Raw genomic sequence first — 16051 nt, forward strand, 5'->3', positions numbered from 1 at the left:
TAAGGAATAGGTGACTTGAACACCTAGCCTACCGTGTGTAAAACGGTTGCTCTACCATTAAGCTAATCCCTTTATAGTTTATATTATTTTAATAGTAATAAATATCTATATTTGAAAAATATAAACCTAGCATATTATGTGGGTTTTTACAGCTACTTATAGTTTTTATTTAACATTAATGTTAAAGATTTTTTTATATAATCTTCAGATTTAACTATTGTATATTAAAGATGAAACGGAGTAATGTAAACCGTCTAAAATTGGAGCAGGATATACACCCAATACAACTGTAAATATCACTAATGTAAGTAATATAAAAAATTCACGTTTATTAACATCACTTATGTTAGCTTCGAAAAATTTACTGAAAGATCCTCCAAAAGCTATTCTGTTAAACATATATATAGTATATGCAGCAGAAAACACTATAGATGAACTAGCAAATACACCTAGTAAAGGTAATCTTTCAAATACACCATAAAGAGACATAAATTCACCTACAAAATTTAAAGTAAGAGGAACTCCACAATTACCTAAAGATAAAATGAAGAATAAGATAGAAAATAATGGCATTATCTGAGCAATACCTCTGTAGAAACTAATTAACCTAGTTCCAGATCTATCATATAATACACCTCCAGCACAAATAAATAAACCACTAGAAACAAAACCGTGTGCTAAACCTAAAGCTATACCACCTTCTATACCTTGTATAGTATTACTAAATACACCGATAAGGTAAACAGCTGCGTGTGATACAGAACTATAAGCTATAAGTTCTTTGATATCTATTGTTCTTAAAGTACTAAAACTAGCATATATAATAGTAATAACACCGATAAGATATATAATATATGTATAATCTAAAGAAGCTTTAGGTAATAAAGGTAATATTAATCTGAAAATACCATATAAACTTAGCTTAAGCACAATAGCAGCTAATATTATACTACCACTTAGGGGTGACTCTACATGAGCTTTTAATAATCAAGTATTTAAGAATATCGTAGGTGTTTTTACAGCGAATGCTATAAATATACCATAAAATAAAAATAATTGTGTTGAATAATTAAAATTAGTTTTGTATAAAGCATCAAAATCTGTTGTACCCATTATAGAAGACATAGCTAATATAGATAATAATAAGAATAATGAACCAAATAAAGTGTATAAAAATAGATAAAAACTAGCCCTTACTTTATTACTTGATCCAAATAAACCTATTAGTATAAATAACGGTGGTAATATACTTTCGAAAAAAATATAAAATAATAATATATCTAATACTAAAAATACAGCTAACAATAATGATTCTAACAATAAAATTATTATTACAAATGATCTCACATTTTCATTTATAGAATTCCAATTACTTAATAATGCAATTGGTGTGATAATAGTTGTCAACAGAACAAAATATATAGACAAACCATCTAAGCCTAAATAAAAATCAAAAGAACTAATTTCATGATATTCTTGTACAAACTGGAACTGGTTACTACTGAAGTCAAACAGTATAAATATAATTAATGATACTATAAGGTTTACGATAGAAGTACTTAAGGCTATTGTTTTAATACGATTAATGTTTAAAAAAGACAATTCGTAAGACATACCTGTGGATATAGTAAATACACCCAGTATAGGAATTAATAATAAAAGTGTAAGTAACATAATTTATAAAAAAAAAAAAACACAAATTTCCCTCAGGATTAAATATTAAATTTAATCTTTACTAATACCATATATAACTATAAGGTAAACCGCGCTAAAATAAAATTTTAAATATATTATACCTATTAAAAGTTTTTATTGATTTTATTAATTTAATTAAAACATAAAGTTAATGAAATTTTTTTACAATAAAGAAATATTACTGGGTATTATTTCAAAGCTATATAGTATACAGGGTACAAGTATAACAAAGGCAATAACAATAGGTAACAATATAGTTCAACAAAAAGACATTAATTGATCAAATCGTATTCTAGGAAATGAGGCTCTAGCTCATATGAAAATAAAAATCATAGTACATGATTTTACACCTAAAGTTAAACCATATAATAATCCTTCTATTAAAGGACCAGAGAATAAGCTTTCATTATGTAAATTATTTATATAATATTCAAAATTTATATATTGCATTAATGTAAACAAAGGTAAATAATCATAAAGATAACCACCTAAGAATAATATACTAGTTAATATACAAATTAAAACAATACTACCATATTCAGCTAAGAAAAAGAATACGAATACAACAGCAGCGTGTTCTGTCATAAATCCACTAACAAGTTCTGATTCTGCTTCGGCTAAATCAAAGGGTGCTCTGTTAGTTTCCGCTATAGATCCTATGAAGAATATTATAAAAACAGGAAATAGAGGTATTATAAATCATATAGCTCTTTGAGCTTCAATATTAACAGTAAGATTTAGACTACCTGTTAACATAACAACAAGTAATATAGCTGAACTTAATATTAATTCATAGCTAATTAATTGTGCGGTACTTCTAAGTGAACCTAAAAAAGCATACTTACTGTTAGCACTTCAACCTGCTAGTAATATACCATACGTCGATAGAGAAGAAACAGCTAACATATAAAGTATACCTAAATTGAAATCACTTAAGGATAAACCAGGCCCATAGGGTACAACTAAATAACCTAATAATGAAAATATTAAAGTTATAACAGGACCAAGAAAAAATAAACCTAAATTAGCTTGTGTAGGTGAAACATACTCTTTTAGTAGCAGTTTTAAGGCATCAGCAAATGCTTGTAATAAACCATAGTACCCTACTATATTAGGACCTAATCTTCTTTGCATACTAGCCATAGTTTTTCTTTCGGCTACGGTTACATAAGCTACAGTTAATAAGACAGGCACAGTTACTAGTAATACTTCTAGAACGGAAATTAAAGTTGGTATATATAACATTGATTAATCATTTTTTTTTCTTTTTTATATTTAATCTATATAAAATAATTAATAAATTATTTTATTAGATTAAACCATAAGGTTAAAAATAAATTTTTCACTAAGTATAAAGAATATTTATATTAATAAATATATTTATACTTTACTACAATTTATCTATTATTATTTAATATTTTATGTATAACTATTCTTATCTAAGACTTGAACTTAGATCAAGATATTAGAAGTATCCTGCTCTACCATTGAGCTAATAAGAGATAAAATAATTTATATATATAAATATAGTAAATAATCTAAGTAAATATTTTACGCATATGTAAGCTAAAACACATGTAAATGTAAAAATATGAATTTAAAGCAGGTTTAAATAAGTATTATAAGGGATATGGAGGAATCAAACCCCATATTTAAGATCTGCAATCAAAACGTAGAACCATCTACTGCATATCCCTGATGTATAAATTATATATAAGTTGCTATCCTTAACTATGTATATAAGATATACACCAACAAACCTAAATTTTTGTACAAACTAACCAAGATAAATATTTAAAGTTATTTATAAAACATCAAACTAATTATTATTATTATTATTATTCATTTGAGCTTCTAGAAATTGTATTCTAGAATTAAGCAGAGTAGCTTTGGCTTCTGACCTTACTTTATCTCTGTTGAAACGTTCTAGGTCACTCTCTATTTGATTCTTTAGATTAAATTCGTACTCCGTCGTAGGTATTGTAGGTATTTTTATATAAACACTTTGTGCGTAAGCCATTTTTCTGTCTAAAATTCGTATAAACTTTAAATATAAATTTTTATGTTCTACGGCTGTTTTTAGATCCATTCTCTTAAATTGGTTAAGTATATGTGAATTATAATCAATATGTTTACATATTTCATCCTGTATAGGTACTTCACCACCAGGAACGTTAAACCCAGGCGGAACAATAGTTTTATTAGGTGTGTATACAGAAATAGGAAATACCATAGATCCTATATCACTTCTAAAGATTCCAGAACTTCCACCCCTATTTCTATCGTAATTGGGATGTAATTCTCTATCTACACCTTTACCTTTATCAGGCTTTAGACCTGAACCCGAATCTGAGTCAACTTCCATAGCATTGTATAACTTAGGTTTAATAACTTCGACAGAAGATCTCTCACCTAAATCCATAGTATCCATGCCAAATAAAAACTGTTTTAAGTTGAAATTAATACCTTTTATACCTAAATATTCCGACAATAAACCTATTATACCTGTGTTAAAGGTTCAACCTAATAATCCTATAGCTATATTGTTGAAAAAATCACAATATTCTATATGAAAACTACCCGAAATTAAATATTTAATCGCCGCTATAAATGTAACAGTTAAAATAGCTCCACAAAATTTTGCTAATGTAAAAGTTGCCGTTGTATTTTGTACCATTAGATATAATTTTGTTTTCATCTTTTTTTAAGTGTAATGGTCTAATAATGTATTTTTTACTATTTTCGAAATTACATTACTCAACCATTACTAATACAACTTAATTTTACTATTTTCGAATGTACATTACTCGACCATTACTAATAAGGTTTCGTTTTGCTACCTCATAAAAATTGTAATAAGCAACTTTATAATAAAATTCTTATCTAAGACTTGAACTTAGATCAAGATATTAGGAATATCCTGCTTTACCATTAAGCTAATAAGAGTTTATGTTATATTTAATAACATGAATATAATATACGAATTCATATAAATTGTATAATATAATATTATTATGATTGCACTTAAGCAACATATAATAATAAAAAAGCCATCATTAAAGCGAATAAACCAGTGGCTTCTGCAAATGCAAAACCTAATATAGCGTAAGAAAACAATTGACCTCTTAAAGAAGGATTTCTAGCAACACCTAATATTAATGCACCGAAAACTACACCAATACCTACACCGGCACCTATAAGGCCTGTGGTTGCTAAACCTGTTCCAATAATTTTTGCTGCTTGTATCACCTTTTATGTTTTTTTTTTATAGAGAAAATATCTATAAGTTTAAGTTGCTTGTTAAAAATATAATATAAAATTTGAAGCATATATAGTTTCTATTATATCCATGTTAATAGAATTTAATTTAAATATCTTAAATAAAAATTTTTGTTATAATAGTTTTTTGTTTTGCTTCGTAAAAAGCAAACGATGCCCTAAAATATAGGAATACGAAGGGATCGAACCTCTGGTTTAAGATCTAAGATCAAAAGGTAAAACCATTTACCGCATATACCTATTGTATATATTATATAGACTAATACGGAATTAATCAACATAATATATACATCCAGAAACATTAGACTTTATAAGCTAATCTAAAAATAATAGCGAATAAAATTAAATAAAACAAACAATAAAATTTTGTATAGGTTAGATCTGGGTGGTTAAATAAAAGATGTCTTTATACGCACATGTTTAATAATTAAAAACTAGAATTATATCATTATTTATACTAAGATTTAAAATTATCCATGTAGTAATCACGCTAATAATATAACCAAAAAGACTCATTAAATTTCATCTTGTAAAAGCATAATACACCATAATCAAAGGGGTTCCCTCTAGCATTATTTAATTATTACTTTTATTAATAATCAAAGTATTTTGTTAAAATAAAAACTTTATAAACCTATACCACTATTTACTATCATTGTTAATTTGTTCGAAAACAATATTAACAACAGCTGAGATAACATTTACGATATGATCTACATCCTTTTTCCTTATTATATATGAAGGAGCAATAATAATATGGTCTCCACGTACACCATCGACAGTACCTGTACCAGGATAAACTGTCATGTTGAATTTGGATGATATTGCCAAATCTAATATTTTGTTCGCAATGTTAAATCTACGTTCGAAAGGCTCTTTGGTTTTTTTATCTTTAACAAATTCTAGACCCCAGAAAAGACCCCGACCCCTAATGTCTCCTACATTAGGATGGTCAGCCAGCGCAGCTTTTAATCGGCTTTCTAAATAAGCACCCTGTTTATTAATATTGTCCAGTAAATTTTTTTCCTTGATGATTCGTAAAACCTCAAGAGCAGCTGCAGCTTGTATAGGCATACCTTGGTATGTTTGTCCATGTATAAACTGTCCACTACCCTTAATTAGCACCTTGATAATTTTTTCATTTACCATTAAAGCAGCTATCGGTTGATACCCTGCACCAAGTCCTTTACCCATCGTTTGAATGTCAGGTACAATACCCTCTGCTTGCCATGCATGCAGAGTGCCAGTACGACCCATTCCACACATAACTTCATCAAGTATAAAAAGAGCCCCATGTTTATGACAAACTTCTCGCATTGCTTCAAGATAACCTGGAACATAGGGTACACACCCTAGAGCGGCACCCACTATTGGCTCGGCTATGAATCCGATGACAGTATGCGGACCTAACTCTATAAATTTTGCCTCTAGTTCCTCAGCTTTTCTCACTACGAAAGCTGCATCAGATTCACCTTTTAACCGCTGTCTATAAGGATTACACGAAGAAATATGGTGAACATTTCTCATAAGTAATGGTATGTAAGGTGCTCTACGATCAACATGTCCTGATATACCCAAAGCTCCAATAGTATTACCGTGGTATGAACCCCTACGAGCTATGAAATTGAAACGGCTAGTTTTATTGTCTTGATCATAAAAGTATTGGCGAGCCAGCTTGATAGCAGCCTCCATTGCCTCAGAACCTGATCCAGTCAAATAGACTTTGCTCATTTTTCCACCAGTACTCTTGATAAGTTCGTAGCACAAAGCTTCGACAACTCCACTAGATCAAAACGTAGAAGCCAGATAGGGTACTCCTGTTTTTATTTGTTTAGTTATTGCAAGAATGACTTTATGATTATTGTAACCTAGACAAGAAACAGCCGCACCCGAACTTGCGTCAAAGATCTTACGACCTTTATGTGTAAAAAGAAAATTGCCTTTACCACCTATAATAACAGGATACGCTTTTACAAGATGACGACCTAAATAAAAGAGCTTTCTTGCGTTGATTTAGGTGACAGAGAACTTTGTAAAGGTAAACTCACAAATGCGTGAGGTTTCGGTGGACTACTTAAGGCTCATTCTAAACTATTGTAACTTCTATTTAATAATGTTTGTAGACTATCACTATAGAATTGTGGAGTTAATCAAGGGTATCTGCTTGCGGCTTTACCTTCAACTAACTGAACATAAACTATATATAAGAATAATCATGTAGCGACAACACTAATGATACTTCCAAAACTACTGATTAAATTTCACCCTGCAAAAGCATCAGGGTAATCACTAATTCTTCTAGGCATTCCCTGTAATCCTAAGAAATGTTGAGGGAAGAATGTTACATTAACCCCTATGAAAAGTAATCAGAAATGTACTTTACCTAACATTCTATTATAATCTAAACCTAACATTTTAGGTATTCAGAAATATCATGCACTAAATAGAGCAAAAACAGCACCCATACTTAAAACGTAGTGGAAATGAGCAACAACGTAGTAAGTATCGTGGAATGCAATATCAAGAGAAGCGTTAGCTAAAACAACTCCACTTACGAATAATATATATTAACTTATAATCTTATATAACTAAAAATATAACCAAGATATATGCCACCTAAATTAGCATATTTTTTAATGGTAGCATGATTTATATTTAAATTTCTTTGAGCCTCAGTTACTCCATCAAACTTTGCTAAAAACTTTTTATCTTTATCATACACAAACACAGCTTTTTTAATGTGACTTTTATTACACATATCTAAAACTAGTGCCTTACAATCTTTACCTGTTCATTCCTCCAGCATAGGGTAATCATAAATATTATAAGGTAAATTAGTAAAATATCACTCTCCTCTGAATAAGGTTTGATTTTCTATATATGAAACAATTGTAGTATGGTTGCTTTTGATAAGTTTAGCTAAAGTTAAAACAGAAGGAAATATAACCAATAATTCTTTATGTGAATTATAAACATAAACAGGATAAGCACTTTGAGCCTCAGCCATTCTCACTTTGCTTTCCATAGAATGACTTTTATTATAAAAAGGATTATTTTCACCTGTTAAAGCTTTGGCTATTAACCCTTTAGTAGCTTCACTGTGTGTTCTATTTTTAGCTAATTGAGATAACAATACTTTAGTCTCTTCTGTATGTTTATAACCTAAAGAAGAATAACCTTGTTTTAAAACATTATAATAAGGTATTACAGACGTTATATAAGAAGTTTCTCTTATAGTTAAAACATTAGCTTCTGCATACTCTAATATATGTACAGAAAAGTTAGACTGATCATACTTAAGTAAGGCTTTTATAATAGGCATATTTCTATTTTGATTAGCCTTAAGAAAGGCTTTATTTAAATAATTTTTAAATCTAGCTGAGAGATTGATAGAACTTCCAACATAAGAATGTCCATTTATGTTATTTATCAGGCAATAAACACCAGACTTATCTTTCTGTTCTATCAGGATTTTTTTTCTGTCTTCTTTAAAGTTATTGTATACCTTTAAAGAGTTTAAATCTTCAATGCAATCTTGTTTTTTTGTTGAATAAGCACGTACAGTACTTATTTTATTATAAGTTAATATATTATTATTTCATGGACTATATCTTCTCATAAAAATATTATGAGGACCACGTTTAGTCTCTGAGGTACCTACTCAGATAATTTTACTTATCTTTTGGTTACCTGCTGATTGTTCAAAATTATACATTTTTACTATATATAGTAGCATAATTGTCAGAAGTTCCCAGCATATGGTGATCTTTAAAGGGAGAGCTAAGTGGATTATTAACCCTCCTATGGTGAACATGAATACGAAACCTAAAGCAAATAACATTGATGGTGTTAAATGTAAAGATCCTCCGTAACAAGTAGCTAACCAACTGAATATTTTAATACCGGTAGGTACAGCAATAATTAATGTAGCAGCTGTGAAATAAGCTCTAGTATCTACATCTAAACCTACAGTATACCGTCTACATATTAGTCCTATTAAAAAGAAAAAAGTCGTAATCTACTCCTATACCCTTTCGCCTGAAGGTTGAGTACCGATCTGTATCCCCTAATCAATAAGGAGCAACTACAGAATATCTTTTATTAAAAAGCTTTTTTTTTATTATGATATATAATTAGATTGTTCCTGCTCTACGTGTTAGGATAATTACTTCGGGTTTATATTTTTTTTTATAAGACAAAAACTTTTTAACTTTACAGACAGGCTAATGCAGTATCTTTAATTTAGGGTTACTTAAGTGTTATTTCGCCCTAAAGCCGGTTTCCCGGTGACTAGAGTACACCTTACAGTTAATAAACTCCTTATTTTACCTTAAAGAGTAAGGTTAATAGTATAAGTTGAAAACTAGTACTACGTATAATATTAACTTAAATTAAAAACTGGAGAACCATCTACTCGTTGCTCTTTTACAGACATATATATTCACTTTAATGCCTGATTTAGATCCGCGATCACCCATTTTTCTTTCGTCTATCCCTAATGATATTACCATACCCTGAGTCATTAATCAGGCCGGTCATATCGTTTCCAATACAACTTTGGTTACTAGAGCTTTAGGGCTTCCCCGGAGTTTGGCTCCTCTTACACACATTAATGAACGACCAATATTCATTTTTCTATGTGATGACTTCAAACAACAAAACCTAATACACCAATTGACATCATAGCATATACCCGTCTTCCGTCTTCAGCCTACATAACAATATGTATAAACTACAAAAGATTATAAAAACATACTTAATATTTCTTTAGCTATTTCATAGACTTCTTCACTTACTTCTTTATTAGCGTTAGATGTTTCTACAGTATTTATATCCGGAGAACTAACACTTTTTGCAGGAGAAATAATCTCTTTATTTAAAGGTTTAGGTAATTCAGATACATTACTTTCAAAATTTAAATTAGAAAATTCTTTGAACCGAGATTCTTTTAAATTTAAAAAAGTATCCCTTTCAATATTTCTTTTATCCAATTCTATTTTAAATAATTTAGCTTCTAGAGGATCTATAGTACCATTTGAAACTTTTATATTTAAACCTTTATTTATTAAGTCATATATAGTATTAAAAGTTTTAATCTTATTACTGAACGTTAAATTGGCTATTTTCAATGCCTTTTGATATTCTTCAAGTGTGGTTATGTTCAATTTATTAAACTTTTCCATTAATAGGAGCTCAAATTTTTCACTATTATCAAATATTTTAATTACTTCTTCAGACTTTTTATCATCTATATAATGTGAGTATTTATAATAAAATTTTTCTAATTTATCTGACTCTATTTTTTTTAAGTTATTAAATTTATTTTTATCCTCTAACATTTTTGCATACTTTTGTGATGAATTATTAAAAGAATCACCTTTTTCCAGCAATTTATCTAGTTCTTTTCTAAATAATTTTTTGTCCATGCTATTTCATTTTATATCTAATTTTGCTTAACCTTTAATCTAGGATTAAGTCTATTTCATTAATATAATTTATATTAATTATTAATTTGTTAAATTATTTTTAAATTACAAATTTAAAACAACCTAACTTTAAAATATTATAAAGAAAGAGAAAATTGTTGGATTCTTATTAAGGTATTATGGTATTATTTAACCAAACAAACCTTATAGTCGTTGAACGTTTTTACTATTTGAAGTAAAATTCGCTTCAAGTTAACTTATTTTAAGTCTTTCTTGAAATTAACCCAATTAATATAATATTTACTATAAATATCATAAATATTATGGGACAATAACTTGTTTATCCCTAGCGTAGCTTTTTCAATTATCCAAGATTTTGTTCTTTGAAACTAGTTTCATATTGTGTTAAGTTAAAAGCAATATATTATACTTTTAACCGCCATTTTTTTCAAAATGGATCAGACTATTTATTCAATTTTCTCTACTTATTATATTTGCAACGCGAAAGTTGTGAATAAGGCAAATATGTGTAAATAGTACAAGACAGCTAAGAAAAAATAAAAAAGAAAAAATAAGAAAAATATAATTTAGACTAAAAGTATTAGGTTTGTATACTAATATTAGTAATTTAACGTTTTGTATATGCTAAATAGAGGCTAAGCTAACGTATAAATTTAATTACATCTTACTTTCTTATATAAAAAAAATACAATTTTAACTTTTCAGATGTAAACCCCCTTTCGAGGCTACTAGAGTACACCTTAAATATAAAAACATATATTCAGTGCCGTCTACTCGTTGCTCTTTTACAGACATATATATTCACTTTAATGCCTGATTTAGATCCGCGATCACCCATTTTTCTTTCGTCTATCTCTAATGATATTACCATACCCTGAGTCATTAATCAGGCCGGTCATATCGTTTCCAATACAACTTTGGTTACTAGAGCTTTAGGGCTTCCCCGGAGTTTGACACTGTCGAACTATGCTAAACTTGCTTAAGGCTTATTAAATTCCTAAATATCCGAACACACTCTTGTTAGAGCTAGCAGATATTGTAGTACTTATTATACCGAATCCTGGTATAATTAAAATGTAAACCTCTGGATGCGATTAAAGATAAATATATCTTTAATGGGACTCTATCTTTATCCTCTGTTGTTTCACTTATTATTAAACTTGGTTCACGCTTTACCTAACATACTTTCAGGTGAAGCAGAATAAGCCTTAAGGTCTTTTAGCTCAAAATATTTATCAATTAAAAATAACCTTTGTTTTTTATTTGAAAAAGATGGATACTTAAAGATATAAGACTTAAATGCTTCGATGTCGTTTCGTCCTTGTATAGATCATTTATAATAACCATTTTGACTTTTATCAAAATAAATATTACCACCTAAAATATCTTTAAAAGGAATAACGTCGACTAATAATTTATTAGTTACAGATATAGTTAGTTGAGGTATACTATTTTTAATAGAATAAGTAATCGTACCATCTGCATCAAAAAACCCTGAAAATCAGCCATTATCAATAGTAATTGAATCAGCATATTTGATTTTTATATCTAAGTTTAAACAAATAGATTCTAACTGTTTAATTCTTGACGTTTGTCTAATATTACCGTTTATTCTATGAATAAGATCTACCATGCCCTTTTTATTATGTAGTCTATATCTAAGGGCTTTTACACCAGATCTTAATTTTATGGATCCACCCAGTTTTTGTTTAATGATAGCTAAAGCATGTTCATCCGATAAACCCATAGTGATTTCACAACTAGGATAGCCTGCTTTACTTAATAGAAGAGAACCATCTCCGTCTATAAGACCAGCTAACCATTCATTTCATGCTTTGTCACTTAGGGGTCCGGATTTATCCTGTAAACCAGGTTTAACTATAGAGGATAATGGACGTGTAGTCTCTGAGGTTCCTACTTGGAAATTAAATCCTTTTGTTACCTGCTGATTGTCCGACAATAATAAGGTTTTCACTTTATAGGGATGTTTAAAACAATATGTTAATAATACACCACTTATTAATAAAGTACTCATTAATGAGTAATAGGAGTTCCAGCATATAGTCCATGTCATTAAATAAATTACTTTATCTACGGGCCATTGTTGACCGAAAAATCAGAAAAGATGCTGGTATAAAATAGGGTCACCACCTCCTGCTGCTTCGAAGAATGATGTATTAAAATTTCTATCTGTTAAAAGCATAGTAATCGCCATTAAATTGTAGACTTACTGGATGAAATCCCATAGTTTAAAGTTTTTCTGTGGTGCAAGACATGCAAAGCACAAGACTTTAAGCTTAAAAAGTTATTAAAACTTAGTGTAAGTACGCAAACATTTTCATGTTTGATTGGACCATATCTTATATTTTTACGTTGTAGAAGTCTTGCAAGTGATCTCAAGTAAAATCAGTTCTGAAATTATTCATAGCTGATTTGATCTTTACAATTTTTTCCTTACCTTTATCTGTCTTATGCTCTTTTCTATCAAATATGTTAACCACTTCCATTCAATCCAAGGAATCTAAATGTTTAGTTCCAAATAGAGGAAATTGTAAAAGATAACTTTTAGCCTTAATATTCCCTTTAAGGTTCGTAGTTCTAACTCTATACTGAGGTTTTGGTTTATCCGATCTTATTTCTTTTACTTCCGTTTCTAAAAACTCCGCGATATAAGTTAAATAATTTAGATTATTACATCCTTTGTGATCTTGTCGTCTTTGAGATATTTCTAATTTACATTCAAGTTTAGGATATTTTCCTGAAAGAGTAGTTCTTACTTGGAAAGAACCGTCTGCTTCTATAAACCCAGATAGCCACGGATTGGTATTTAAAGGTTCTATAGATACAGAATATTTTTCAATATTTGTTTGTTTAGTTTCATTAAAAAAATCTATTAAGGCATTAAGACTATATAATTTAGGTGTTCTCATTTTTCCATTTATTAATGAAATTACTAACAATATACCTTTAGAACTATTTATAGTTAATATATAAGCGTCTACCCCTTTTTTTCTAGATAATGAACCTAGGCCTAATTCTTTTTGAATAAGCAAAGCTAAAGGTAAATCTTTTAAATGAAAAACTATTTGTATAGCAGGGTAATTTAACTTACCTTTACTATTTCTTAATTCTTTTGGTGTAATTATTGTACCATTACCTTCAATAAGCCCGGTGAGATAATAACTAAATAGATTTTTATTTAAATTTTTGCTATAGTTGTTGGTATGAATAGATCTAAGAGTTGTAAATAAAGAAAAGGGTGCTAGGTACCCATAGCAGGAAAAATATGGACTACAACCAAAATATTTTGGCGTGTGGCCTCTGAGGTTCTCTAAAAAATTCAAACTTAATAGATTACCAGCTGATTGCGATATATATGTATATAACGGTTCCCAGAATACAGCCAAATTTAGAGCCGGCAGGATTAGTTTACCGGCTAAAACAGGTAAAGATAATAATAATAATACTGCTGTAACAACAACAGCTCATCCAAATAAAGCTAATTTATGTAACCTGATACCTGGACTTCTCATATTTAGTATAGTAGTAATGAAGTTTACAGCTCCTAATAAACTACTTACACCAGATAGATGTAATCCAAATATAGCTAAATCGACACTAGGTCCACTATGACTTTGTACTCCACTTAATGGAGGGTAACAATTTTGTTGATAACCTCATTTTAGAGTTCTTATGCTTTAAATTAATAAAGATATTAACCTATACTAAAACTATCGTTATACGCATTATATCTCTATAATGTTCGGACTATACCTTCATCTTAATGGAATTAGAGCTTAGTAATTATGACTGCTTTTTCGCAACTTTCTTATAATGTTTCTTATTTTAGACAACTTAATAAAATTACCTTTATCTTTATTATATGATCTAGCTCATATTCTATATTCTAAAGATTTTACACCTTTCATTGTATTTTTAAAAAAATCTATTATATTCTCAATTGCTCTGGAGTTAGTAGTATCTAATATATAATAGTTATGTAATTCTTTATATCTAACCGCGGTTTTGATATGTAACATAATACCTATACCTTCTAATACTATTTTATCCAACTTTTGTGTTAAACCAAATCCATGTACTATTCTAGTGGAAGTTTTATTAACTAGATAAAAACTACCTTCTGCTTCTATAAACCCCACGAGTCAACTTTTAGTCATCACGTTATTCATTGAATCTACGTTCGTCAAAGGTAATTTTGCATTAGTTCAAGCAGGAGATAAATAATCTTTATCAGGTTTAGCATTTTTAATAGCTAAAAGTTTTGTATTTTTCTCTTCTTTAGTTATAGATATGTTATTTAAGATAGCTAGTGCTTCTTTTAATTTTACATAGTCTAAATATTTAGTCGTCAGAAGAGGATATTTGTCAAAAATAGGCAATAAAATGGATTCTAAAACTTTTCTATCCCTAATAAAGTATTGTGCTTTGGTACCATCTCTTGTTATAGAACCTACTTTTAACTCTTTTTTTATATAATTAAGAATTCTTAAATTATACCCTGATTGAGTTAATTTATAACTTAGGCCTCATTTAGTTGATGTACCAGTTCCTTGCTGTGAAATATGAAAATTCCCATCTCCATCTGTAAACCCTACTAATCATTGTTCAAACAAAGCTCGATCTGAAAATTTACCATTAAGATGTTCTTCGTTAAGTCTCTGATGGCTAGTAAACAAACGTTTATTTACTAACCAGGCGCATTGTCTCCGTGATGTACACATTTTTACATACGTACTGTTTATAATTGTATTCATTATAAATAGACATGAGTAGTGTACTACGTGTAAAACATAAAAAAATATAATATTTACTTGAAGAGGTTCACGCATCGAGAAGAATTTACTTTTTTTTATGTCACCATAAAATAACTCCCTATCTTTTTTAAGAGTTCAACCAGTACCTACTCCATTTTCTATACCACTAGCAAATATAAATAATAATAAACTAGGTGGTAATAATCAGAAACTTATATTATTAAGTCGAGGGAATCATTTACAATAGTAGTTTCCTACCACCACGGACTATGTCTTCACCCTTATTAAACATAATAAGGGGCTTCACGTATAGTCTCTGAGGATCCTACTCATAATTAATATTATTTTGGTTTCCTGCACATTCTTCCCATGTATACATGAGTGTTACGACTAATTCAGTTATTTGTACAACTTTATGAGTTTATAAACTCCAATTAGGTGTCCATGTATCTGTTAATAGGAAAATTAATTCCATTTTCGAGAGATTCTATGCATATAGTGAAGTAATAATTAGAAAGTTTACACTTTAAAACGGCATTCCCCGGTTTAGGGGTATATAATAAAAAAAAAAGTAACAACAAATTTAAGCTGATAATTTATTTAAATGATCTCAGTTGAAATAAGTTCTACTTCTATTCATACTATTTCTAACAAAATCAGTTTTAATTAAACCCTCTTCGGTATAATGTTTATTATCAAGCATTAATAACACAATTCCTCGTCAATCTTTATAATCTAAATATTTACTTGAGAATAAAGGATACCTATCTAAATATTTTACTAAAATTTCAGTAGAATTTTTACTTGATGCTGTAATATTATAATATTCATTACCTGTGGATTTTTGCATTCTAG

General features: G+C 29.0%; 3 non-coding genes across 3 annotated transcripts; all 3 read right to left on the reverse strand.

Annotated features, from left to right (window-relative positions):
• ONS95_011804 lies at positions 1 to 72 on the reverse strand. The gene has a single exon. It is a non-coding gene; the product is annotated as a tRNA-Val (tRNA).
• Positions 73 to 3126: 3054 nt separating this feature from the next.
• ONS95_011805 lies at positions 3127 to 3197 on the reverse strand. The gene has a single exon. It is a non-coding gene; the product is annotated as a tRNA-Arg (tRNA).
• A 1373-nt stretch (positions 3198 to 4570) lies between these two features.
• Positions 4571 to 4641, reverse strand: ONS95_011806. The gene has a single exon. It is a non-coding gene; the product is annotated as a tRNA-Arg (tRNA).
• Between the last annotated feature and the right edge of the window lie 11410 nt (positions 4642 to 16051).

The sequence above is a fragment of the Cadophora gregata genome (genome assembly GCF_030347475.1).
Source record: "Cadophora gregata isolate MNR1 chromosome Unknown scaffold_53, whole genome shotgun sequence".
Classification (NCBI taxonomy): domain Eukaryota; kingdom Fungi; phylum Ascomycota; class Leotiomycetes; order Helotiales; family Ploettnerulaceae; genus Cadophora; species Cadophora gregata.